At 40.2% G+C, this 27,001-nt stretch overlaps 1 long non-coding RNA gene across 1 annotated transcript in view; it reads left to right on the forward strand.

Moving 5' to 3' along the window:
- The window catches only part of LOC144365598 (uncharacterized), a 150,571-nt gene that overhangs the window by 108,848 nt on the left and 14,722 nt on the right, over positions 1 to 27,001 (forward strand). Inside the window, exon 2 of the long non-coding RNA XR_013424223.1 lies at positions 528 to 647. This is a non-coding gene — a long non-coding RNA (uncharacterized LOC144365598). The remainder of the gene's footprint in view (positions 1 to 527; positions 648 to 27,001) is intronic.

A 27,001-nucleotide genomic window follows, 5' to 3' on the forward strand; every position in this document is an offset into this window, starting at 1 on the left:
TGCTGGAAGCCAGCAGTCACTTGGGATCCGCAGAGTACAGAGGTTAACAGGAGGGGACACAGCAAAGGTCCGCCAAGAAGCCATGTGCAATTCAACACGGATGCTTAGTTTTGCTCAGTCCCTTCCTGAGACAAAAGCAAGCACAGACTTTGCTCCTTTCTTATATAATACTTAGAAAAATTCAAAGCCATGTATAAGTAAAAGATTAAGGATATGCAACCAGAGGAAAACCTAACATAGGCACCCACCTTGGCCTGGTCTTTCCCTTCTTAGCAGCTGACCATAGGTCCCTAGGCTGGAGCTATTATGGTGGCAGGCATTTATTTGACCCACAATAAAAACAAATCTATGGAACAAAGAGTTCTCAAAAGTTGAACCACTGTGTGACACAATATTCAGGCATGTTCTTCAGAAATTATTTTGTTTCTCGTCTTGAAGGTTTATTTGAGTAGTTATTTCATTTGGGTTCATAAGAGTATGAGATACTGTAATTTGTATAAAATTTCACCTTTTTTTTTTTTTTAAAGATGCAGTTGTTCATGCTGTCTACTCTGAAATCATGTGATAACTGGGTTGTTTCTACACTCCTGATCTTCACTGCAAAGAACAAAAGGACTGAGGCTGGCAAGCTGTAGCCAGAACCTTGGGTGAGTCATCATGGGAGATTTCTTCCCCAGCACAGTGATTCCAGCAAACATGGACAGCACCCTGAGTGTCACAGGTGGAAGGTACCAGCTCCCCCTCACAAGGGTCTCTACTGTCAGAAAAGCATAATTATCCCACTGATGTGAAATTTGAGATGAGAGAAGAAGGTCATTAGGAAACAGACTTTTCAAAGAACTGAGGATTTGGTTCCCTTTATATTTTTAAAACTGATTATAATATTTAAGCATCTGTTCTTCTCATTTTAAGTATTAGCAATGTACTTCAAAGGAAAACACTGCAGCCTAGGAGCATTCAGAGAAGGGCATAGCTCCCCCCGCAAATACCTTTCCCCACCCTCACTGTTATATCTATCTAGTTTAAGGCACAGAGTTAGGAGAAAGGCAATAATGGAGGTAGGGAATCACTTCCTGTATTGCAAATTTTTAATTCCAGTTTTGAAAAACCATAAGCTAAACCCTTTCTGTAGACACAAAAGGAAAAAAGCATTCTCTGCCCGTGCAATGCTGTAACTTTACTGTGATACAGAGGTGGAGTTGAGAGGACAAATGGGTCAAGAGTCCAAATCCACAGAAACATTAGTGATTTTGAAGCTAAGAAATGCAGGTCCTTCCCAACACAGGTTACCCAGGAGAAGACTCAGCTATACCATCTGCAAAATGGAAGATTAGCCTGTTGTCCTGCATAGAGATGAAAATTAAGAGCTTCTCTAAATGTTGAAAAATATGTACTATTTTAAGCTCCTGTGTACAGTTGGACCCAGTGCATGCAGCATGGGTTTAAAAGTAGAAAGGACACAGGCAAGGTGATTCTAGCAGGACAGGGCACTACAAAGTCCATGGCAACCCTCAGAGGTGGAATAACAGAACTATTAGGGGTGGTATATTTTGTCCCTGATAAGAAAATTGCCCAAGTGACAGGACTCTCTCCATGGAAAACTTAAGCCAAGAGGATGGACCATGTGTCATGATCTGGTTCCTTGCTATGGATGGAGGCAGCCTATCAGAGGCCAGGGCAATGCCTGCCTGGGTGAGAGCTCACTGGAGTAGAGAGATCTCTTGCTGCTTCGCACACAGGAGAGAAATGGTTCAAACCTTCATGAAGGCTTATGTTCATGCAACAGCACTGCTAACTGGTCTATAGATGCCTCCTGAATTAACATCTTGCCTCTTCCTGTGCCTGGTTCAGACCACATGCCAGTGTCACTTAGAGAAAAAGATGATGATTCCCTGTCACTGTTTTTGAGTAATGAATGGGCAATTACCAAACTCTTCTGGAAACTCCTGTCTTTTCAGAACCCTAATGGAGCATTTGATTCCGAGTATTGGGAACGTAAATAGCAGTGAGGGCGCTCACATATTTCAAAGGCTGTAGAAATTACATTGCACAAGTTAAACCACCGGAAGTTAGATGGCTTTCTGAAAAGATCCTGCTGGGATATTTTTCATCACTTTTTCAATATTTTTTTTCCTCGCTGTCATTTAAATAGATCCTTGGAAACTTGAAACTTAAATCTGTTTCCTTCCCCAAAGTTCTCTTTCCAGCATGCATGCACACATGCGCATTCGCGGGTACACACACATACACACACACACACACACAAAAAAAACTGCTTTTTTATTTTAGGATCACTCACGGACTGGTGGCACTGATTTTTTTTTTTAATAAAAAAACACATAAAAGCGTTCTCTCCACATATTTTCCCCACACACACTGCATCTCACAATGGTAAATTAAAGCCACGTAGGCAAAAAAGAAAGAGACATCCCCATTGGCCACATAGAAACATGGATGATGGGCACAGGCTTCTTTCCAAATAAGTATCCATCACCATTCCTCCCCCCCTCTCTCTTTCTCTCTTTTTTTTGTGTGTGTTTCTTTAAAGATTTAATTGTGTAAGGCAATGTATCAAAAATAACTTTGTTAGGTGCAAGGTTTATGCGATGTTTACAGCTGGTGCTCACAGCACACCAACTTCACACTCTTTACATAAGAATCCCAGCAACTAAATCTGATTTTCATAATAGCTTGGATTCACATACATTGTTGGTGAAAAGCTATGAAAATATGCTTTGTATTAGCTCTGCTAACTTTATATTCAATTTTTCTTTTAAAACTTTAATTGTATTTCCCATTGTTTCTATTGCATTCTTATAACACAATTTGTGTTCCCTCTGGTAGCTAAAATTACACCTGTAACTGTCCAAAACTATTAGTAAAGTCAGCTTAGCCCGTGGGATAAAGTATCTGTCTTGTATTTCAGACAGATTGTGTTCCAACACCATTGTGGTCAGATTTTTATTAAAAATTCTTCATATTTCTTTTCTCTCGGTGCCAAACAGGTCGCTGCATTTTCAACACTTAATCATCTTCATCATCTAAAAATATTTCCACATTAAACGAAAATATTTAAACTTCTTTCTGATGCAGCAAAACTCAGAACACTGTATGAAGTCTGGTTCTCATAAAGTTCTGCAGAAGGGCAATGTGGGTATAGAAGGGACTCTTGTGAATAATTGTCAAGGTCAGCTCCGGGAAGAAAGGCAATGGCTAGCGATGGAATGGTTCTTGCTCTGAGATTTCAGATGAGCTACTTCAGTAGGCAAGTTTGTTAACAGGATCCAATTGGGAAAATAGGAACTTCTCTGAATATTTTAAGACAAAGCAAGCTAGCAAAGGAAGTGAGGTAGACCAGTGCTGGAAGAGAGAAAGAAGCTACCTAGGAAATCCAGAGCTTAGCAACAGCCCTAGGTTGCAGGGACAGAGGTGGAGGTGAAGCTGAAGCCAGGAGGAAACAAAGAAAGAGAAGAGAGCATGACTCCTGGCCCCAAACCAAAATGGCCCCCACCCCACCCGAGTCTGTACCCAAGGCTTCTCAGCCTGCTGTGGTCCTCTTCCCACTGAGCATCTACCTTCAAGGAATTCTCATGGCAACAGGGAGGTGCCTGTGGCCTCAGGGCCTGTGTACTCCCTCTAACCACAACAGTACACCATATCATCCACCTGAGCCCCTCCCAGGAACTGGGCAAGGTTCCTCTCCTGAAGGGGCCCTACCTCTAGTGTGCACTACAGGAGGCAGAAGAGCTGGGGATGGCCAGGCCAGATGCTTGAGGTGAAGGGGACAGAGCTTGGACACATGGAAAGGGATGTCTATATATCTATACTTGAAAGATCACAAGAAGCAGGTAGGTGGGAGGCTTATGGCCTGCCCCATGCAGAGGCCAGGCTTGGGTCGGAGCAGGGGCCAGGAGCTAGGGCCATCTCTTCCTGTTGCACTATGTCTAGGCGTGAAATCTCTGGAGCCCAGGAATTTTAATGGGAGCTAGGTTTCAAAGTCAATGTGAAGGAAGGTACAGTGGATGTTTTATTTAGCATTTGGTTAACTTGCTTAAAGGTTTGGACATGCATGACAATATCCATTGGACCTTTTACCTTGAACTCTGAAAAGTTTTACACATTGATGGACCTTTATTTTATTCATTTATTTATATGAGGGGCTGAGAATTGAACCCAATGCCCCACACAAGCATGCCAGGCAAGCGCTCTACAACCCAGCCACAACCCCAGTCCCATGAACTCTGTGAATATTAAGAGGTAAGCCCAGGGAGGGCAGAACGACCTTTGGCCTCTCCTTTCCTCTCACTTTCAACCTCCTACCAGTATCTGTCATGGTTGAACCTGGTGATACAGGGTCTATCTGATCCAGGGAAGGGCAGGAAAAGGTGAGAAAAGGAGACAAGAGCAAACAGCTCAGGGCTGGGACACCCACATGGCAAGGGCTGAGGTGCTCTGACTCCCCCAGGCTGCAGTCACATGCCCCCTGTGTGCTAATTTATAATCTATTATTTAAAGCTACCTTTAAACTTAGGTCCCATGAGGTCTCCTTCCTTTCCCAGCTTTCTCTCTTCCTTCTCTCTTCCCAAACTCCTTTAAAAGCAAAAACTCCTGAGAGGGTAGGAGATCATCCCCCTAGAGCTTTAGCATGAATGAATCTGTTAGACGATTTTTTTTTTTTTTTTTTTTTAGTCTGGGAAAGCCAGGGCAGCTTGAGGGAGCAGGCTCTCCAGGAAGGGATAGGAGAGAGGAGAATGGCCATCTGGTGACCTTCTACCAAAATCATTTTGTAAAAACACATGAAACTGTGAGAAACAAATGATCAGTGATAGTATTATCAGTTCTGGGGAACAACTGGAACATAGTGGAAAGAAACATGAACTTAAAACTTTAGTCTGAGTCTTGACATACCTGTGTGACTGGGCAAATATCTCTGTGTCTCAGTTTTCTCATCTGTTAAACAAATAATACTAATCTCTTTCTTAATTTGAGGTTAGTATGAAAAGTGCTTAGCACAGTGCCTGCCCAACATACACCAGTCACTCAATTAATACCAACTCTTAAGATCAGAGGTAGGCTGAATAATGACAGCCCACTCCCCAAATATATCTGTCTTTAACCATGGAACCTATGAATTTGTTGCTTTATGTGGGGAAAGTGACTTTGCTGATGTAATTGAGTTAAGGTTCTTGAAGTGGGGAGATGATCATGGATTATCCAGGGGGTCCAATGGTCTACATGGATTATACAAGAGGGAGGCAGGAGGATCAGAGTCAGGAGCAGCAAATTTGATACAGAAGCAAAGGTAGGGGGTACCATGAAGGAAGGGGCACAAACCAAGGAATGCAGGCAGCCTCTAGATGCTGACAAGACAAGGAAACAGTTTCCCCAGAAGCTTCCAGAAGGAGAAGAGCCTTGCTGACATCTTAACTTTCAGATATTATACTCCATGTATATATAATATGTCAAAATACACTCTACTGTCATGTATACCTAAAAAGAATAAATAATTTTTAAAAAGAGAAAATGAAATGAAAAAAAAAAACTTCAGATAAGACTTCTGATCTGTAGAACTGGAAGCAAATAAACTTGCAATGTGTTAAGAAACTAAGTGTGTAGCTTATATTTACTTCTACCTCACTAGCCTCCATGATGAGAATTTATGTTTGACTCTTGGGTCTGATTTTGCCACTTATTAGCTCTATAATATTGGGAAAATTAACCTCATTTTCTTCATTTATGTAAGATATGAATGACCAATTAACCTATAAAGAGATGTCTCTCCTTCCTAGTACTCACAAAAATTCAATTAAAACAAGACTCCCCTATCCCAGACCATTCCGTTGGCAAAAATACAAATGACTGAAAACATTCAATGCTGGTAAAGATGTGAAGAAATGGATACTTTTGAACATTTTCAGTAGAACTGAGAATCGATGCAACTTCCTGGGAAAATAATTTGGAAACATCTAAAGCTTTGAAACATTCAGTCCTTCCACTCCTTACCCTTGCACTGTCCCTACACCACACTCTGAAATGACTCCTTCACAAATAAATTCTCCTTTGTTTCTTCTTTATCCTAATTTGAATATGCCATCTCTTTCCTATTAGGACACTGACTGCATCAGCCCACAGAGGACTTGGTCACATGACAGGTTTTCATCATGAAACTTTCCCACCTTCCCCTAAGGGGCATGAGTTGCATGTTGAACTCCTGAGTATCTTCAAGCAACTGAACAGTTTGATCAGTATTGTCCTTTGGAAAGAAGGATCTGATAGCATGTAGAAACAACTTCCAGGTAGAAGGAGAGGGACTTAGCCACAGGGTCCTGGTCTGAAGATCCTTCTGGTGCTCCCTAGAACAAGTTGGGTGATTGATTGGTTATGGTTGGAGGGATAAGGGTATCTCCTGCCTCTGGCTTAAGAAAGTGGTAGATAAACACACTTTTAGCTGAAAATGGAAACCTGAAGGAGGGGTGGAGGAAGGGCAGAGGAAGGAGACCTGCCAAAGCAGATACAGGCTCAATTCTCTTTGCTTGCCTTGGATTCCTTTGTGAAAAGAAAAAAATGAGAGGAAGGATGAGGGAAGAAAACAGACAGCAGCAAATACAAGGCATTGCTGCAGGAAGTGCAGAGAAAAGGGAGAGGGCGTAGCCTGGTGTCCTTTCATAGGAATTGGAAGGATGATGATTCAACTCCACGGTGAGCCTAGTCCTCTCTCTCCAGATTCACCTACATACTGAACATTTCCACTCACATGTCTTAAATGAATCTGAAGCTCAAAATATCCCACGCTGAACTCATCAGATATCCCCAAAGTTGGTTCAGCATCTTTGTCCCCAACTTGGTCAGAAGTACCAACACCATCCAGCTGCCCAGACCAGAAACACAGGGTCTATTTTAGACACCCCATGTACCCTGGTCCCATATCCAGTCAGTAACTAAGTCATCTCATTTCTGTACTTCCTAGATGTGTGATCTTGCAGGCTTGATCTCTCTAACATGGGGACAAAGAATGGCACCTAGCTTGAAGATTTGTTCTGAGATGCTTGGCCCATATTGCATGCTCAGTCAGCTGGCTCTTAGAAGCCCAAGCTGCATTGCACACCACGTTCCTCCCTCCTGCATGAGCTACACCAAACTTTTCTATACTTTTTCAGTCAGTCCCTTTGTATATGGTTTGTTTTATGGTTATGCCCACTGCTTCTTCCAAACTCTTTTATTCTTCACTGGGAACTTGAATGATTCCTACTCTGTCTCAGAAGAATGACTTTGTTAGATGGTCCCTCTTTTCCTTCTTGAACATATTACCCCCTAATTAAATAATTAATAGTGGCACGAGTGAATAGCATTTATCACATTTTGTAGCAATTCCTTTTTTTCATAGTTTCTTCAAAGAGCACAAAGTATATATGAAGGTTACTCCATTCACTGTTGAATCCTGGCATCCAATGGAGAGAACCATGGCATATAGTAGGAGTACAACAAATATTTGTGGAAGGAATATATTCACCATCCTAAACAAGCACTGACTTTCAAAATCCACCTGTACACTCAAAGGGATGGATCATGAATCCTGAAATACTACACATTTTGGTAACTTACAATACACCTTTTTTTAAAAAAAATTTCATGGTCCTTCCAAGTTTTCTTCCTCTAACACCCATCCATTCATGAATCATATGTACTGGATAATTTTAAACTATGGGATTTTATTTTACTTATATTGTGTAGCAAAATGGTTTTTGGTGAACTTAAAACATTCTCCCTGATCCTGCTGACTCAGTAGACCAAATCAGGTTTGTAAAGATGCAGAAAGTTACAGGTTAAAAGCAAGCAATCAGGCTGATCATTTTAATATATAGTTTCATGTAAAGAAAAATATCCTAATTATTCCTTTGCCTTTCAATCACTTTCTCTAATTATTATTAGGAAAGCTGTTTTCTGAGTGAAGACCGCCTTCACTCTTGCAGACAGCATGAACTCTTTTATTAAATGATATTAAAACACTGATTAATTGCAATCCAAACCTTAATTATACAAGGTATAGTTTATGTTCCATACTTTAGGAAGAGAGTCAAAAATAAAGAAACAGGACAGTGTTAACTAAAATAGCACCAAAAACAACAAAACATTTATAGCACACATTCTCTAGGTTAATGTATGTTAAATGCAATAAAATAAACATTAACTTCTTAAAAGAATGATGATTTAGCAAATATAGTGATCCACCAAAATTTGGAATATTTCCTTTGTTCTATCTAAAAAGGAGAAGAATGGAATTATTAACTTAGATTTTTCTCTAAGAACTGAAACAGAAAGATATACTGGCTTGAACCTTAGTTAAACAAAAAATTGGTTTCACTTTTACTCCATTTATTTTGGTGAGCTGTGCTTTTCTTGTATTTCTTCTATTACCTAAGTGACATCTTAATGACCAAGTGCTTTTGATTTCCTCTAAGATAACTCTCACTGAAGAAGCACTGGATACACACAGAATAAATAAATGAATGAACAAGTAAATGTGTGTATTTAGCTGGGTCTGGCTCCTTTAATAAGACATTTGACTCAACCCAGTTCCAAATATTTCAAAAATGACAGTGAAGGTGACACTAGGTGACATCAAAACAAAATGTTTAGAAGACTGATAGCGAAATAACTCAAAACCCTGAAAATAAAGCTGTTAAATATTACAAGCACAGCCATGCCTTGCTAAACTCATTTTTTCAGGACAGAAAAGCAGATTGTGGAATTATTCACGCCAAAGTAATCCTTGCTTAATTTAATCATCGAACTAGGTTTCCTAATATGGATATTTTCTTAGACTTCAATTTGTTACATAGCTAACTTATTTTCTAATAGACTATGTTGGTAATAAGAAAATGAATTACATGCTCTTGGCAGAGAGATGACAAGTTAGATCTGAATTTATCCCACACAAACTTGGTACCCCCTTTTTAAATTCAATAAGCTTGGGATCCCTCTACAATATATCAGATCTAGATGCCAATTATAAACAGATGGCAAGCCTCCGCACCCCCTGCACTGCAGACAGAGAAGCCCACAGTGTACTTCTATCAGGAACTGTCCAGGGCATTTGCAGGAAGGACACATGGTCCAGCTGATTTTGAATAAGGATCATGCAGTTTCCTATTTGGGGACCTTCTCGACGCAGTGATCCAGTTGGCTTGTCACAAACAGAATCTAACATTCCAGTATATGTAACCCTCCATCCAGAAGGGGCAGTGACATGCTTCAGGAGCCTACATGCTGCACCTTAATTGATGAAACAGAAAAACAGTGAAATGAGGTGCCTGATCCTTGAAAGACCACAGGTTCTTCCATTATCCACTGTCTCCAAACACGAGCCAGGAGAAAGCGAAACACAGGAAAAGCAACAACAGTCACTGTTTCACCAACTCTCTGGTCCTAGCAGGGAAGCTCCCCCAACATAATGCAGCCTGTCTCGGATAGGAAACCTAACTAGGAAGAGCGCGGAGAGATCGCCGCCCCTCACACTGGCTGCAGATCGCTAGCCTCGCTTGTCAAACATGAGTCCGTTTTTGACACAGATTTCTTAAATTTCCGCTGACTTGGCAATCCGCAGCCACTTCTCACTAGCTCTGTAATATCTTAAAAGACTTCACAGCTAAGCAGTTAGAAAGGATTTGGGGTTTAATTCAGCTCACTGACCTGTTTAAGAGAATAACGGAAATAAAACAATTTTCAGCTAGAGGCCCGACAAGGCCTCTCTCCTTCTGAAAGCCTCTTTGTATCAATGCCATGAATCAAATGGTTTGTCTAAGTGGTTATTCTGTGCCACCAGTGAAGGCGCAGCAATGTGGCAGTGAATCACATTTAATAACTTGTGGTTAGCTGTCATGAACACTTAATTTGATGTTGAACACAAACCCTGCAGGGGCAAGAGGGGGCTGGGGAGGAGAGAGGTGGGTTTGTAGTGAGGGGCAGAGAAAGTTAAGATCCACTTGAGGTTCGCCAGCTTCTTTCTCCCTTGAATTCATGTGAGATTCTCTCCGCAGTTGTTTCTGTTGCTTCTTGGCAAGCAAGATGCCAAAGAAGAGTATTTGTTTTCTTGGCATTTACTGTCCCTTTCAAGTTTTCCCGGGGTCTGTTCACCCCCATAACCAAGGTTCACCCAGTGCTGCGAGAACATTGCAGTCTTTTGCAGAGTGCTAGCAGAGGGCTGTCAGGCTGGCTAGAAGAATTCAAAGCGTTCAGGGAACCCACAAAAGATTTCTTGCAGCTTTTTAGCTGTCTGGCAGGCAGTAGAAACCCCTCTTGTGTCAACTGCTAAACACTGCTGTCCCTGTGTCCTGGATGGAATGCGTCAAAACTCGGAAGACCACAGCTTCACATGTCGGCCATGTGTGCTGGCGGCAGCAGGCTCCAGCCGCTTCAGACGTTTTAATTTGTCACTCGGGAAAGCAGATGTGTCAGGGAGTTGGAGAACTTGGGAGGTGACCACAGCGAACTCCCTGAGGGGCCTCCCCCACAGGGACCTCTGATGAGGCTCCTCCAAGGGCAGGTCCAGAGTGTCGGGGAGGAGGGAGCAGCATCAGAGCAGAGGCCTGTCCCTGTGTCCCTGCAGGGTGGCAGCGGATGGTGACAGCCTGGACTGCCCCATCACCATCACCTACTGTGCCCTCCACGCCCAGTAATGCATAATCAGCATATCAAAAAGCACTTTACAAATATCATCTCATTAATCCTCAGCCCTCTTTCAATAGTGGAGTTCAACTCCTAGTCTCAGAGATTTCTCTAAATTGGTGTGAGACTCTCTTAAGCATCCTGCAAATTCTACTTTGCAGTGCCATGAGCCTGAGAAATATATTTTGATTGGTTCAATTCGTCTAGGCTCGGGAAGTCTGCTTCTGAGGAAAATGGAATTTGACATTTAAAAAAAAAGTACTAGTCCTGTTTTCAAGGTATAAAGAAGTGGTAAGTGTGTTTTCAGGTAGTATCCAAGAATTTTATATCAAAGCAAACTCTAATATATTCAAATAAACACTAATTAAGTTGTAACACCTCTGAAAGCAATAAGCACTTCCTCAGAGGGCCAAGAACTTGCAGTAAAGACCCTCTAACTCCCCCCACAAACACCTCGCCTTCCCAGTGTCCATCTCTGCCACAGGTCCCCAGGACATGGCCTACCTCAGCAACTGGCAAATAAATGCCTTGTACCAAAATCTTACTCTGCTGACAAGATGAATGTGAAAAATAAAAACTTCTAGCTTACATATTTTTAATTGTAATTTACTTGTACCAAAAACAGAGGGGAAAAAAGTTATATTAAAAAAAATCCAAATCCATGGGATAAAAGTAACAAGCCTATAGCTTTCCGATAAAATTACCCCCAAAGGGCTGGGGATGTGGCTTAAGCAGTAGCACGCTGGCCTGGCATGCGCAGGGCGCTGGGTTCGATCCTCAGCACCACATAAAAATAAAATAAAAGATGTTGTGTCCACCAAAAACTAAAAAATAGATATTAAAAAATTCTCTCTCTCAAAAAAAAAAAACCCAAAGATTTCATTGTCCATGAAATAAACACACACATGTACTTGAAAGTTTTGTACTCTAAAATTGTAACAGGTACATTGAAATCAGAATTATGGTACCAAGTCCCATGGGGCAAATCAGTCCCCACAGTAAAATTTAAAAAAAAAAAAAAACTTGGGCAAGAAAAATCAACATTTAAAGTCATAATTGTTAAGTATTCAGTTAAGAGAGGACACTGAAGTAATGATAAAAATAACAGATTCTAAAACTGGAAGTCTTAAATCCCTGTTTCCTTTAAAGTATTTAAATGTTCCATTTAAATGAAAATGAATTTCATTTAAATTAATTTTAATTATTAAATAGCTATTAAATTAAATAGCTATTACATATATGAGGAAACCGAGGCACAGGGAGTTTAGCAATGTACATGAAATCTGCAGCTGGCTTGTTGAGGACACTCAACTGTGCATCTGCGAATTCTTCCTTTGTTGCTTTTCTCTAGCAGTGTCGATTGGAATGGTAATCATATATGACAATTTTACAGTGCAGAAATTGAGGCAAATACAGGTAAAAAATCACTTGGCAAATTGATAGCAGAAAGTCAGAGGAGTCTGAATGGCGAAACTGTTCCACAAAAAACAATATTCCTTATTTTAAGAAGTGATTTTCTTAAACCATTTAAATTCTCAGAACATTATGGGTAGACCGAAAATATGCAGATAAACACATTAAAATATTTTAAAACTATTTCCTTCTTTACTTACTTTCCAAGACCTGAACCCAGATTTGTGCTTCTCTTGAAAGAATTCCCGAGCTCTCTTTTCCAAGCTGTTTCCTAGGCCTGCATCGGGCCAATGATGAGAAATCCAAGACACAACAGAAAGTGTACAGGCTCAACTTAAAGTCTTTAAGGATTTGACCTCAGCAAGGAGGCAGTGAGTCCAGAGTCCTGTTCACAACCATAATGTCTCCACGAACACACTAAGTTTATTAGTTGGGGAGCTGTTAATTTGACACTTGCCTTCTTAGAGTTTACCTAAAAACAGTGTGGGGGAGGGGCAGGAAGAATTGAAAATTCAGATGTGAAGGTTTCGGACTAGGATGGCTAAAAGCATGTCACTTAGAACATTTCAGTCAACAGGCTTGCTGCATGCCACATCTTCATAGAAATCCTATTATCAAAGCCACCAGACACTATATTTGCTTCCTAATTATAGACCCTAAGCTAACAGTTACTTTTTCTTCCCTATAATAACAACAACACTTTGTATTTATCTAGCGCCTTTCTTCCAAGAAGCTCAAAATGCTTTGCAGACATTAACTCATGAATCCCGGGCCTCTGAAGAATGGATCAGTGATGTCTTTTGATCTCTACATTTTGGAGAAAACAAGGCACAGAGCAGCCAAAGACTTAGAGACAGACATGATAAGGGGTTCAACTCCAGGGCCTTGGGGCTGACAACCAAAAATGATGGCCATCACTTGCTCCATTGTGTCTCATTCAGGAGGTTGAGCCACGTGATTTCCAAGCAAAGGGAATAACCAGCTGGGACTTTTGTGTCAGAAGAATATCTTTAGAAGCAGCATGGAGGATGGCTGGGAGAGAACACCAGAGTGGGACAGGTCAGTAGAGGATATGCAGTCTTTCAGGAAAAAAGCTAATAAGAACTAAAGGTTGTGGGGCAATGTGAGAGAGAAAGGAACCAAGTCAAAAAATTTTAGTAGGTGGGATCAGCAAGATCATGTGACTGACTAAATTCAGACTGAGGAAGAAAGAAGGCTGGGGAATACCATAGGGATTTTAGCTTCAATGAATGGGGTAGAGCAGAAACTACTCCAAGGAGGGATTTCTGGAATGGGAAGCTACAGGCTTGCAATTTTCTCCAATGTTTCTTAGTGGCCTGAGATCATAAGAAAAAAGAAAGTTGAATTATTCCAAAGGTGGACTATTGCTAGGTTGGGAGTGAGAGACGAACTGAGAAGTATGCTGGAGTTCATGGAATGCCACTGTGTTCACTGGGTCTAACCAGGAAGAGGGAGACATGCTATGGAAGTAGGCAAGGGCTGAGGCATTGCAAATAGAAGTCAGGTTTCATGGATCTGGAATGGGAAAGGCCAGAGCACAGGAGATGGTCCTGGTCATGTAGATCACTGAAGAAAATGATGAATTTAAGTTCCTTAGCATGTTTTCTTCTCATCTTATTAATTATACAAGTGTCAAACTTTATAATCACCCAGGTGACATTTCCTCATCTTGTTTACAAGCAATCATATAAGCCTTTCAAATACCTTAGTTACAACTACTCTCTATGTCAAGAATAGCCCATTCAGTATCCCAATAAAAAAATGAAAGGTTCTCTATCATAAAGTTTCCTAGTGATCCTATGTTAGTACCTAGTAATCTTTTATTCTTTTCTAAGTCTTTGTCTCTTAGATCACCCATCCTTGAAACTTGATGCAATTAACATTCAAATTTACCATCCTACATTTTTCCCTTCTCTGAAAATCAAGAAAACATTAAAACATTTTATTTTTTATTTTTTTTATTTTTCAGTTTTTGGTGGACACAACATCTTTATTTTATTTTTTTATGTGGTGCTGAGGAGTGAACCCAGTGCCCTGCGCATGCCAGGCAAGCGCGTTATCGCTTAAGCCACATCCCCAGCCCCATTAAAACATTTTCATTTATTCTTTTTAGCTATACATGACAGTAGAGTGTATTTCATCACAATTCACAGATATTACACATATACTGCACATATATATTACACATTCACAGTAATAAGAGTATAACTTATTCTAATTAGGATCCAATTCTTGTTGTACATGATGTGGCGTTACGCTGCTTTTATATTCATATGTGAACACAGAAAAGTTATGTCCGATTTATTTTACTGTCTTTTCTATTCCCATTCCCCTCCTTTCCTTTTATTCCCTTTTGTCTAATCCAATGAACTTCTATTCTCCCCCTCCCTTATTGTGTGTTAGCATCTGCATATCAGAGAGAACCATTCAGCCTTTATTTTGAGGGGACTGGCTTATTTCACTTAGTGTGATAGTTTCCAGTTCCATCTATTTACTGCAAATGCCATAATTTTTCATTCTTCTTTATGGCTGAGTAATATATTTTTTTAAAGAGAGAGAGAGAGAGATGGAATTTTTTAATATTTATTTTTTAGTTTTTCGACAGACACAACATCTTTATTTTTATGTGGTGCTGAGGATCGAACCCAGCTCCCCGTGCATGCCAGGCAAGCGCGTTAGCGCTTGAGCCACATCCCCAGCCTCGCTGAGTAATATGTCAAGGAAACATTTTGCCAATTCATTCCCCAAGCTATTTCCTCATGTTTCCTAAATTCTCAAAGATCTACAACTGTTTTTGGGATTACATAATGAAATGTTAATGTTCTGGGTTGTGACTTGCCTGGAATTGGAGATGTGAATATACCAAAAATGGTGCATTCTTCTCTTGGTGGTACATTCTTACCTTGTTTTCTTAATCAGGCTTTTTCTACCCATTCCAGTTGGATGAGATTCTTTTCCTTGATGGAGTAGATAGTGAACACAGGAGCTGAAGAGTCAATCTTCCTGAAGATCACTTTTTAACATTCTGAAATCTCCTAGCTTATCTTTGCTTTTGGGAACATAACTTGAATAGCATTTGCTATTTGTGAGCCTCTGTTTCTTAAGTATTCTAGCTTTCTTGGATTGCTTATTTTACTATTACTTTAATTCTTGCTACTCTATTGTATATATCATTGGAATATATTGTATATATTTTATGTATCTTAAGATAAATAAAATCCTGAGATAAGTATGTGAATGCAAGGGATTTACTATGGAAGCAGGCCCAGGAAAACCCAGTAAGGGAATGAGGAAACTCAGTCAGCAAAGGAGAAGAAGCCAAGCAGAGATGAGACTCAAGAATAGGCACAGCTTGAACCTGACCCTACAGGAGACCTGGAGTATAAATAATACTTCTGTGTTTATTCCCAGTAGAAGTAAGGGAACTAGACTTACATAATTCTGCATGAGTCAACATTGCTAGGGGCTATGGGGCAGGGAGTGGGGGGATGAAAGGTATGTTTGTGAGGGCATAAAGTTCTAGGTCCTTCTGGCTCTCAGTGTGTTTGTGTTTGTGTGCGTATGCGTGCGTGCATGAGAGTGTGTGATTGTATGGACATGCTCAGTTCTAGTAGCCTGTGAGCCGACTTCTGAAGGTAGTTTCAGGTACTGGTTGGAAGAAGCAAAGGCAAACAGAAACTGAAAAAGGAATCTGGAAGATCTGTTTGAATATTGTGTTGAATATTGACAGTGTTCATCTACTGTCAATATATGACAATATTCTTGGCGACATTCATATGGCACATATTCTATTTTTATCTTTTTCTTATACTTCTCTTTAAAATCTGAGCGGATCAAAGACTTCTTTGTACAATCAGACTGGTTCCCAAAATGCCTCTATCTTTTTCCAGGGACAGAACCATTTGGGTCCATACGGTCAGAATTCCATTTTGAACTCACTGTTTTTCTAGTTGTCTCCTCCTGTACAGCCCTGACCCACCCGACTCCAGCTGCTCACACCAGACACCTGGTGTCATTTCTGAGTCTGCTCCTGCTCCTTTCCAGTGCTGGCCCCTGCAGACGCACATGTTCACATTCACTCTCCAAGTCCTTCCTACCTCCAGACCAGCCTCCAATCTTTGCGTTAGCATGGCCTCTGTGAGTCATCACCACTTCTGGCATATTATCTTAGAAGCTTTCTGACTCTTCTTCAGACTTATACCTTTGTGCCTTTTCATCCACTTTATCCCTAGTAGTTGGGTGAGCTTAAAACCTCAGACAAGCCATATCACTCATGCTCACACATTCCAAGGCACTTACAATGCATGTCTACCCACCCATTCCCATGGCTTATACAAATTGCTGGTGCGACTGCAGCCTTGTCTTGAGCCTCTTGTCTCCTTGTTTACTGGGCTTCCGCCACACATTACCATATTCCTGCTCTTCTTCCTGAAGCTCAGCAACTTCCTCCCTGGTCTCCCTTTGTCTGTCCCTTCCACTCCACTCACTACCTTCTATTGATCCTTCAGGTCTCCATATCTCCCTGTGACCTAAGTAAAATTGTCCCTATCCTGTTGTACCCTCCTATGACATGCAGGTACAATGGGGAGGAAGCTATGGCAAGGCTGTTGTTCCCTAGATAGTAGCTATCTCAGTTCATAATTGAATATTCATGTCTTAATTTCTTAGTATCTGTCTCCCCCAATAGACCATACAATTCACAAGGGAAAGAAACACATCTATTTTATTCTTTGGTATATAGCCAGTAATAGTTGTTGAATAAGTAAGTTCCTATTTTTAAATTGTCTTAAAGTCTGTTATCCTATATGTTAAAGACAGAGACATGAGTTGCAAAAACCTGCCTCCATTTAAAATGTCCATCACAGTGTGATGAAAAGCTACAAAAAGTCTGCACTTGGCTGCAGGTCTGTCTTTGTCCCATTTGGGGAGGTTTTTGCTGCCACAACGTCTTCAGACTTCAATACCCGCCAAAAGAGCAAGGGCAAAGAACCGGGGTCAGCAAACATTATTGCTACAAAGGCCCAGGCAGTGAGAGCTTTAGGCTAAGTGGGCCATATAATCTCTATCACAAGTACTCAATACTGCTAAGGATGAGAAGAGACAGACAATTATGTGAACAGATGAGGGTAACTGTGTTCCAATAAAACTTTATGGAAACAGTTAATGGTCAGAGTTTGCCAACCCCTGATCTAGATGGTTAGTAGAAGACAAGGGACTCATACTCATGGTATGCAAACTTTGGCTGCCTGCAAACATCCTTTTAAGTAATGAAATTAAGGAAAACACCCACTTTGTTCACCAATAACAAACTGAAGTGAAGTCCACCAGTTAGAATCTCACCAGCCCTGTTTTACCCCAATATATCTATTCCAAATGCCTAAAACAGTGACTGAGACCTAGTAGGAGCTTGGTAAATACTTGTGGAAGGAAAACTCTGTGGCTTGAAGGCAGAGAGACTTTATGCTGTCCACAAGATCACAGGCACCTGTCCTTCATTCAAAGAGGAGGTACTGTGTGCCTGCTGTGTCCCTGGCATGATGCTGAGCACTGAGCCCTGCAGAAAGTGATAGGAGTGTGAGCCCTGTCATACAAGGCCTGCATTCCCATTGGTGGAAGGAGGAGATAGATGGCATTTGGTCAGTGCTCTGAGGATGTGAAACCAGCTGCTTTATGGCACAAGGGGAGATCCAGGCTGAGAGTGAAAGTCAAGGAAGCTTCACAGATGCTGTGGGCTGAATGTTTGTATCTCCCCAAAATTCACATCTTGAAATCCCAAACCCTAATAGAATGGCATTGGGAGGTGGGGCCTTTGGGATGTAATGAAGTCATCAGGATGGAGCCCTTCCTTATGAACTGGACCCCAGTTTAGAGTCTCTATAAAAGAGTCCCCAGAGAACTCCTTTGCCTCTTTTTTCCACATGAGGATGCAGTGAGAAGCCAGCAGCTTACAAGCTGGAAGAAACCCTTACCAGAACCTGGTTCTCCTGGCATCCTGAACTTCTGGCCTCCAGAACTCTGTGTGTGTGTGTGTGTGTGTGTGTGTGTGTGTGTGTGTGTGTGTGTGTTTAATAAGCCATACCCTTATGGTATTTTGTTATAACAGCACAAACTAAGCCCTTGAGCAAGATCTACCTAAGGTGAAAAGAAGCAATCAATCTTCTTGATGTAGCCGAGAGCCTCATAAGTCTGAGTTCACTCCACTTGGACCTCAAGGTGGAGCCATAGCCAGAAGAACTCCTTGATTCTACCACAATGAAAGTGGGTAGGAATTTGAGGTCCTCGCTGCAGCTCCACCTCTCACAGGGCTATGTGACAACCACATTCAGAGTTACAATTCTGGCAGGGAAAATCCACATTGTTTTTCCACGCACTTCAGTCCCTTCTCACTATACTCAATACAATAATCTGTAAGCCCACTCACTACAGGTGTGAGTCTCCACCTACAATTTCCAAAGAGGTTTATCATTTTTCTCTCATCTAAATACATCTGCAATAATCAAGGCAATAAATGTTCATAAAACTGACCCCAAAGATTCTGCAGATCTGGGATCCTCAGAGAACTTTTCTAATTTCAACTCTGGCCCAGTCTGTCTATTACTTTATAGTGTTATCCTTATGGATGCATTACTTTGAATTAACCCTTTCTGCCTTTTAATGGTAAAATTGGAAAAGCTATGTGTATATATATGCTTTCTCTGTGTGTATGTGTGTATTTAAATCTATATTCGCTCAAACTTTATGTGACATTTAGTTTATTATTTTAGGATTAAAAAATTTCTTCTAATCATTTCAATATACATGATTAAGTCAGCTCAATATTTCATACCTTTTGTTTCAAGTTCAAGAAAATCTGTCTTACTAGCTCTTTAGCTTAGACCTTGGGCTTCTAGTCCAGCCTGTTCTAGTCTAATATGGCATCAAGTGTTTCAGGAAAGTCAATGAATATAAAAAGGAGCAACAATTGGGTAAAGGAAAATATAGAGAATATATGGGGTAAAAATCCACTAAAAAAAGAGAAAGCTGGAAGGCCATAACTATAAGTTTGGTGGAATATCAAAGAGTCCTTATGCAAACAGCTTATGGGTTGTTTTTTTATTCTTTTTGGTATCAGACATTGAACCCAAGGGCACTTAACCACTAAGCCACATCCCCAGCCTTTTTTTTTTTTTTTTTTTTTGAGACAGGATCTCACTAGGCTGCTTACAGCCCCACTAAATTACTGAGGCAGGCTTTGAAACTATAATCCTCGGGCATCAGTCTCTTGAGCTGCTGGGACTACAGGCATATACCACTATTCCCAGCTTGTATGGTACATTTTAAAATGCCTGTGTATTCTTACATGGTTATAGAATTAGTTAAAAAGAGAACATATTTTTAAATATTTAATCTCAATATTTAAAAATACATTAATGGGAAGCATATTTTGTGCTTATAAGTTATCAAAATAGTTTTTAAAACTGGACCTTGGGGACATTCTGCAGCACATTATGAGTGACCCCAGCCCTGCCAACTACATTTGTACATGGAATAGGAAACTCCTATTTATTTGGGCTTTGAAAGTTTACATGTCTATACAAACATCAATTTTCCTCTGGTGCATGTTGAAACCAAAAATGCTACTGGTAAAGAGGAATCCCATATTAAAAGAATGACACTCTTTGGGGAAAATAATATGTAAATTTCTATATTATTACCATTGTAGAATTAATTTAATCTCCAAGAAACCTTTTTCCATGACAGTGAGCTGATTTGTGCCAGAACTGAAAAATGCTCAGGCATTTCTGAGAGTCTGGGCACTGGGGTCAGTCTGCAAGGGACCAAAGCTACACACTCCACTGTGAGCATCCTGAAAAGCAGGCTGGCACTGAGTTCACCATCCAATGTCCAGCAGGGACCTGAATGACAACTGGGGCTCTGTTTGCACTAGTGCACAGATAGAGGAAGGGAGTGCAGGAGTGGAGACAGAGAAGAGCTGGAAGGTTACAAGAAGGAAAAAGCAGGAGCCGCTGGAATTAGAGTCAAGCAAAGTGCAGTCCCATCTCTGCCCCTTCCAGCAACATAACCCCAGGCAAGTCTAGAACATCTTTAGGTCATGTTTTTCCACATATCTGAAATGGGGAAAATTACAATAACCTCCTGTTTAGATTGGATTCCCAAGGAAACAGACTGACATTTGCTTGTTAGAAATTCTTTGGGGATTGCTCTGAGGAACAACTCCTGTGAGAGAATGAGGGAATTAGGATTCGAAAACGGAGGAAGTTAAACTGGGAAAGTTTCAAGAGAAGACTCAGTTATCTCTGAAGGGATTTCTGGATGGGTGAAGCTCTTCTGAATTGTCCTATATTGAGACAAAGGGGCAGCTCCTTTGTCTCAATAATTCGATTGTCTCATCAATTTCCAAGAGGCAGTTCCTTTAGCTGGGAGTAATTCTTGGGGAGGGACCTAGCTAAAAAAGTCATCAAGGGTAAATGATGCTGGAAGCCAGAAAAATAAGAGGCCCTGCCCTGGAGAAAAGGCCCTTGGCATACACACTATGCCCTGTAGACACCCCTTGCAAAACTCAGGTACACTTACTTTGTCTATGAGAATATCCCATCTGGAAACTGCTTCTCTAGCATTCATTTGTCTCTTTTCCTAAGAAAACTTGCAACAGGAGGGTTAGTGGGATAAACTACAGTGGTTACACCAATCCCAAGGCTGCAATTGGTACTCATCTCCTGACTCTACTCCACAGTCTAGATCTGCATCACTCTTGCCCCCTTATTAACCAGATTGTCCCTGGATGTGGCCACCATTGGGGCAGGGACACAGACATGGCCAGGAGGCTTCCCTTAGGCTCTGGGAGACTCACACTGTTGGCCATCATCAGGCAATAATCCCAGCAGCTGGGAGGCGAATCCATCACCAGCAGGCAAGGATCCTCCAGAACTGGGGAGTAAGAATCTCAGTGCAAAGGTGGGGATGGGAGAGGAATCTAAGGTAGACTTGCCACTAACATCCACCAATGCTGCTTTGAAAATCTAAGAGATCATGAATGTAGAAGGGCTTTAGCATTTTTTCCAACACTTTGTAAATCCAAGCTATTGTCATTACCTCACAATTTGACTTGGGTTGTCCCGGGCACAGAATCAACTGCCTTAGGCAGTAGAAGAAATTCTCCTTAATGACAAGTCAGACTTTTGCACATTTTAATCAAGTTATTGACTTTCCAATAGTGCATCATCTTATTCTAAAACTCCAAATTCTTGGTTGTTTTTAGAAAAATCTACCCAAGCATGATGTGAAAACAAAGAGCCTACATTTGTCTTCATTTTTATTTTTATTTATTTATTTTTGTAGTCTTCAATTTTCTTGGTGACCAGTTAGGAACATCTGAAGGGTTAAATGCTAGTATGATGGATAAGTTGAAACAAATCCCTCAGTTTAATATTATTTTAAAGCTCAAGTGATTTAACACGACACCAAGCTTGAGCTAACATTCTACATGGTTGTGGAGATATTAGGGCTTAAACAGATGTCAGCAATTTTTTTTTTACAAGACGGAAATTGAGTTCTACAGATGGTGAAGACTAAAGAGTTCAAAGTAGCTGCATTTTGTATAAAAAATACACACTGAAGTAAAAAGTAATCATCTTTATATTTCAAGTTTTGAAGATGATGTTTTGGTGATGAGGATAATTTTCAAGCAGATAAGACAGAAATCTATTTACCTTTTACTTCCATATTGTACTTTTTTATTCTGCTACAATTTCTAATTATCTAAGGTATTTGTTTAGTAACATAGGACTTTACGTTTTGCCAAATTTCAGCCTCATTCTGCCTGCTTTTCCTATTGGCACAAGAGTGTTCAACCTTTCTCTTTTTTATAGGTTTTTATTGTTATCTCTCTCTAGCTGGACTTCTTTGAGAAACTTGTACTTTTCATATATTTACTTACTGGAGATTTTCTTGCTAATTAGGGAAAGGTTTTTAAAGTTGTGAGAAAATATTCAGGCATGTGAGTTTCCCCCACTGTCACTGATTCATTCAGTTTTATCTTTTGATCTCAAAAGTACATTTTCCATAAAGGAAGAACCAAAATACACATTTTAAAATGGAGGAATATAAAAAATAAGTTATCTACAAAATTATCACTTCCTGTTTTCTTCAGAACAATCAGATTTTTTTTTCCAAGTATATAATCAACCTTGTGCACTTGCAATGCTGACTGGTGGAAAAGTTTGTGGAAATACATCTGTAGGTTTATCTTTCCTATTTCTTAGATTAAAAGGGCTGTTTCAGAAAAAGTACATATCTCAGAAAAATTTCTTTTTATTATTCACATTTTTTATGGGTGCATTATTGTTGTACATAATGGTGGGATTTGTTGCTACGTATTAGTTCATGCCTACAATATAACCATATATTTTGAATTTCATTTGAACAGAGAGTTGTGAAACTGGAGAGATGATGAGAATTCCTCTGTAATACATGGAGGACATGGCATGTAGGACAGAGGCCTCTCCAGTTGATGTGTGTTGGTTTTCTCGCTTTGGTGCCTAAGGCAAGAAATCAACACACACTGAATAGACTTTCAAAGTTCTTCCTATATATACTTGAAAGAAAATGCTGAGTATAGTCCTGGGCTCTTGCAAACCAGAACTGTAGCATCTTGTATAGATCTTTTGGCCCATCATCTCTCTGATGTTCTAATGACAACCGATAGACCCTACTGGAGAATATCCACTCTACTTTAAGATGAAGTTCTAGGGTTGTGAAAGAGTTGTATACATTGCTGATGCCTCTTTTAGCTCCCGTGGAACCATAACCCCATTTCACTCCACCAGTGCCTGCCTAGGGAGTTCTCTCTTGGGGTTGTCTTCCCCTACCTTGAGGCCACCTCATTCCCTACAGAGAATATTATTAGCTGCTTATTACCAGTATTCTTCCTTCAAACAAGAAAAGCAGGTGGCCTTGTTTCCCTCCTTTCATCTTTTGGAAACTACCAGAAGTGAGAGCTAGACTCTGTATCACTAACTATGCTATTTCCTTCATCACCTTTATAGCCACACTGGCACTTTTATCTCCCTCATCCTAAAGCTCTGTCCCTTATTATAACCCCATAATGATGAGTTTTAGCTCAACACTGTTAATAAATTTTTTTCTATAAAGCCAGTCATGGCGGTGCACATCTGTAATCCCAGTGGCTTGGGAGACTGAGGCAGGAGGTTTGTGAGTTCATACTCAGCCTCAAGAACTTAGTGAGGCCCTTAGTGAGACCCTGTCTCTAAATAAAATATAAAAATGGGCTGAGGATGTGGCTCAGTGGTTAAGTTCTCTGGGTTCAATCCCTGGTACCAAAAAAAAAAAAAAAACTTTCTGCAGAAAGATTAAGTAACTTGCTCAATGCCACAAAGCTAATAAAGATAATAGATCTTAGTGTCCATCACTAAGACCCTTAGATTATACTAGATTTTATGTATTCTGAAATAAAATGGGATTTTTATTCTTGAAAGACATGGCCATGGTGGCAAGAGTCCATGACATTTCCTATGTAACTCTAATGGTGGAAACATCATACTAAGTGGAAAGGGAGGACAGAGTGTAATCAGACAATGACATCAGGTAGTTCTGAGTAGCTGTGGGGGAGAATTTCTCAACTCATGTTGCCACCATTCCCAGCTAGACCTAGGGCTGTGACATACCAGATCAGTAAGTGGGTTTAACCAAAATCAAATCAGGGTATCCTGGCTGTCCAGGATTCGTCTCTAGACAACTGTCAGTCACTGCAGCCTGAAAAGTAGAGTGAGATTCCAGAAACTCTCAGCATGCCAGCACTAGTGATCCTTAAAAACAACAGAATCCAAAAAGAGAATAGATCTTAGTGCCCATCACTAATATCTCCAGATTCTCCAAGTAGACACCTTTCGGTCAGAATTAGGCATGGGGCTATATGACCTTTGTCAAGCTCGTGACTGGAATAAGTAGTGCCTGAACATCAAGAGATTCTGGAACCTCATTCCATTCAGCTTGCTAAGCGGCAGATATCTGTTTTATATATGAATATCTTACTGCTGGTTTAGCCTTCATATTAAGCCTATTTTGAAAGCATAGCCCAAAGCCATTCCTGCCATTGCTTCTTTCTCTTTTCTCTCTCCCTTTCTTTGAGCTATGAACTGAGCACATCAATAGCTGCTCTGAAAGCTTTGATGCTTCTTTGGCAATGACTTCAGTCCTTTTTGTTGCATTTACCACAGTCTGCTGTTGCTGTCTTATGTGGAGAAGCATATTTGTGGTTGATAAAATGCTAGTTCAATACCAGTGGGGGGAAAGTGAATTGATTATATTGAGCATTTTTACAACTGTTACTTTTCTAAAGGACAAAAGAGAATAATTTTGGTTTCCTCATCTACTGCACATATAGACTGATTTTTAATTACAATCAAACATTATTAAAGAAAATCCAAGTGAAACCAGGGGGAAAATTATAACTATGGTTTAGTTCATAGGATTTCTTTTGGTCCGGGTGGAAGGAGATTGGTAGGCACTTTCAAGCCTTCAGATGTGTGCAACATTTGATTATGTACACAATTACTCCAAAGGTATTTTACTCAGTATAATTACATGGAGAATAATACATGGTATGTAAGGTACTGCAACCATCTTCTGTGGTCCAGAATCAGAGAAGAGAATCCCATTGCCCTCTGTCTTCAAGTAGTTTTGATTTAATTGTTACATCCTCCCTTCTTATTCTAAAGATTTTTTAGCTGAATAAATTTGTCTTTGTCAAGCATTATCATTCTACCAAGAGAGACAGTGTGACAGTGGCTAGGTGTGGGGACTCAGACAAACAAACAGGTTTCAAATCAAGGCTTAATTAGTCTTCTTAGTCTGTGCAGATAGGTATTTAATTGGGTTCCTCATCTGTAAAATGGGATGAGTATTATCTGTTTCCTAAGGTTCTTGGGAAGATCAAATGCGTTATGGAGTAAGAAGTGCTTAGCACACAGTAAACAATAAAGTTAGTCACCATTGTAACCAGATTATAAAAGTCCTCAGAGGAACTATGATCATAAGCCATGTGTGTTTTAGAATGCTCACTTGCCACAAAAGAATCAATTTGATGGATTGGCAGGACAAACTGAGACTCTGAACCTAGGAGTGTCATATTCCCTTAATTCACTATATGCATGCATCTAAAGCTAGATGCAAACTTTTATTTTTACATTATTATTCTTTCTTTTGAGATTAGTGAACCATTAGGGGCAATGATGATGATAATGACAGCTGCTTTCAAGAATACATTGCAAGCCGGGCGTGGAGGTGCACCCCTATAATCCCAGTGCCTCAGGAGGCTAAGGCAGGAGAGTTCAAGCACAGCCTCAGCAATTTAGCAAAGCCCTAAGCAACTCAGCAAGACCCTATCTCTAATTTAAAAAAAAAAGGGGGGGGGCTGGGATGTGACTTGGTGGTTAAGCGCACCTGGGTTCAATCCCTGATACAAAAACAAAACAACAACAACAACAAAAAAAAAACCGACCTTTTTTTTTTTTTTAATTGTCTCCACCTAGGTATTTAGAAATCAAATTTCACTGAAAGTCCAATACACTGATATTTGAATGTGATTACTGTGAGCTTTTTTTCAGCAGACAGACCTGAAAATATTTCTTTTCAGTTTATTTTATTCATATATAACACTTGAAGTTTTTATACTTTATTCTTTTATGCCAGGATTTACCCATTTTAAATCCATGTTAGTGGGCTAAGATTGGTTTCTTATGATTGGTACCCCCTACCCACAAATGCAAGTCCTTTGCTTTGGAGAATAAGAGCTACACACAAAAAAAGTTTTATTTTTTTTATTAGTTGCTCAAAAAAAATACTTTTCAAAACTGAAATATTGTGAGGTGGAGGATGGCTGGGGAAGAAGGAGAAGCCTGAGAATAGAAAGTGTAGCCTCTTGAGTGTTAAGCTTTTGTTCCTTTATTCATTATCTTATAATGTGATTCTATCCTCCAAACCAGTATTCCTCAATGCATGGTCTTCTGAATTACCCAGTGGAAAAGATGTTTGTAAAGATGCAGGTGCCTGAGGCCCACCCTAGACTTCTAGGATTCAAATCCTTAGCAATGGTGCTAGGTAGTCTCCATCTTAACCAGATCTCTAGTGATCTGCATACACACCAACTTCGAAAACCTCTTTTGTAGACAGAAGACAATTGAACATGTTAGTGTTACTACTGACATGAGCTCAGTTCCAAGCACGTCTCACTGAGAGAAGGAGAAAGGGATTATTAATATGCACAATTACATATTTTTAGATGGGTTAGGAGCTTTTCACTTGTATTTTTCTATAACATGGGAGTTACGAAAGCTACCAAACTCATATTAACATAAGAATGAATAAATGTTTTCTAAGTGTTTGGGTCTCTCTGCTTAGGGATGGTATGAATGTACTAAGCATTATTATAGGAGAAATATGTAGGAGGAGTTGACATATGTATGCCCCAAGTCCTCATTTGCCATAATTTAAGAAAATAGATACTGAAGTATTGCCAGTGAATCTTATAGCTAAGCTACTGTTTGGCTCTATCAAGGGAGGGCATGCTTCACCCACAGGGAGCTATAAAACATCAGCTGAGCATTGATGGAGTTTGGAGTCAAATAGAAACCTGTTCTCCTGTGAAAACATGCACATCTGTGGAATTGCACTGCTATAATCAGGACACAACCAAATTCGCAGATGTGCCCAATTTTCTGTTTCCTCTATATTTTACCAGTTTCACGGCACGGTGACAAATGAGGAAAGTATTAAACCGATTTTGCATAGCATCTCATGGAAGCCGCTCACAAATCTCACTAGTGGGAATGAACCTCACAAATGTTAATAGTTAAGTGCTACATCTGTCTAATCCATCTCTGGG

This window comes from Ictidomys tridecemlineatus, chromosome 7, assembly GCF_052094955.1.
Source record: "Ictidomys tridecemlineatus isolate mIctTri1 chromosome 7, mIctTri1.hap1, whole genome shotgun sequence".
NCBI classification, from domain to species: domain Eukaryota; kingdom Metazoa; phylum Chordata; class Mammalia; order Rodentia; family Sciuridae; genus Ictidomys; species Ictidomys tridecemlineatus.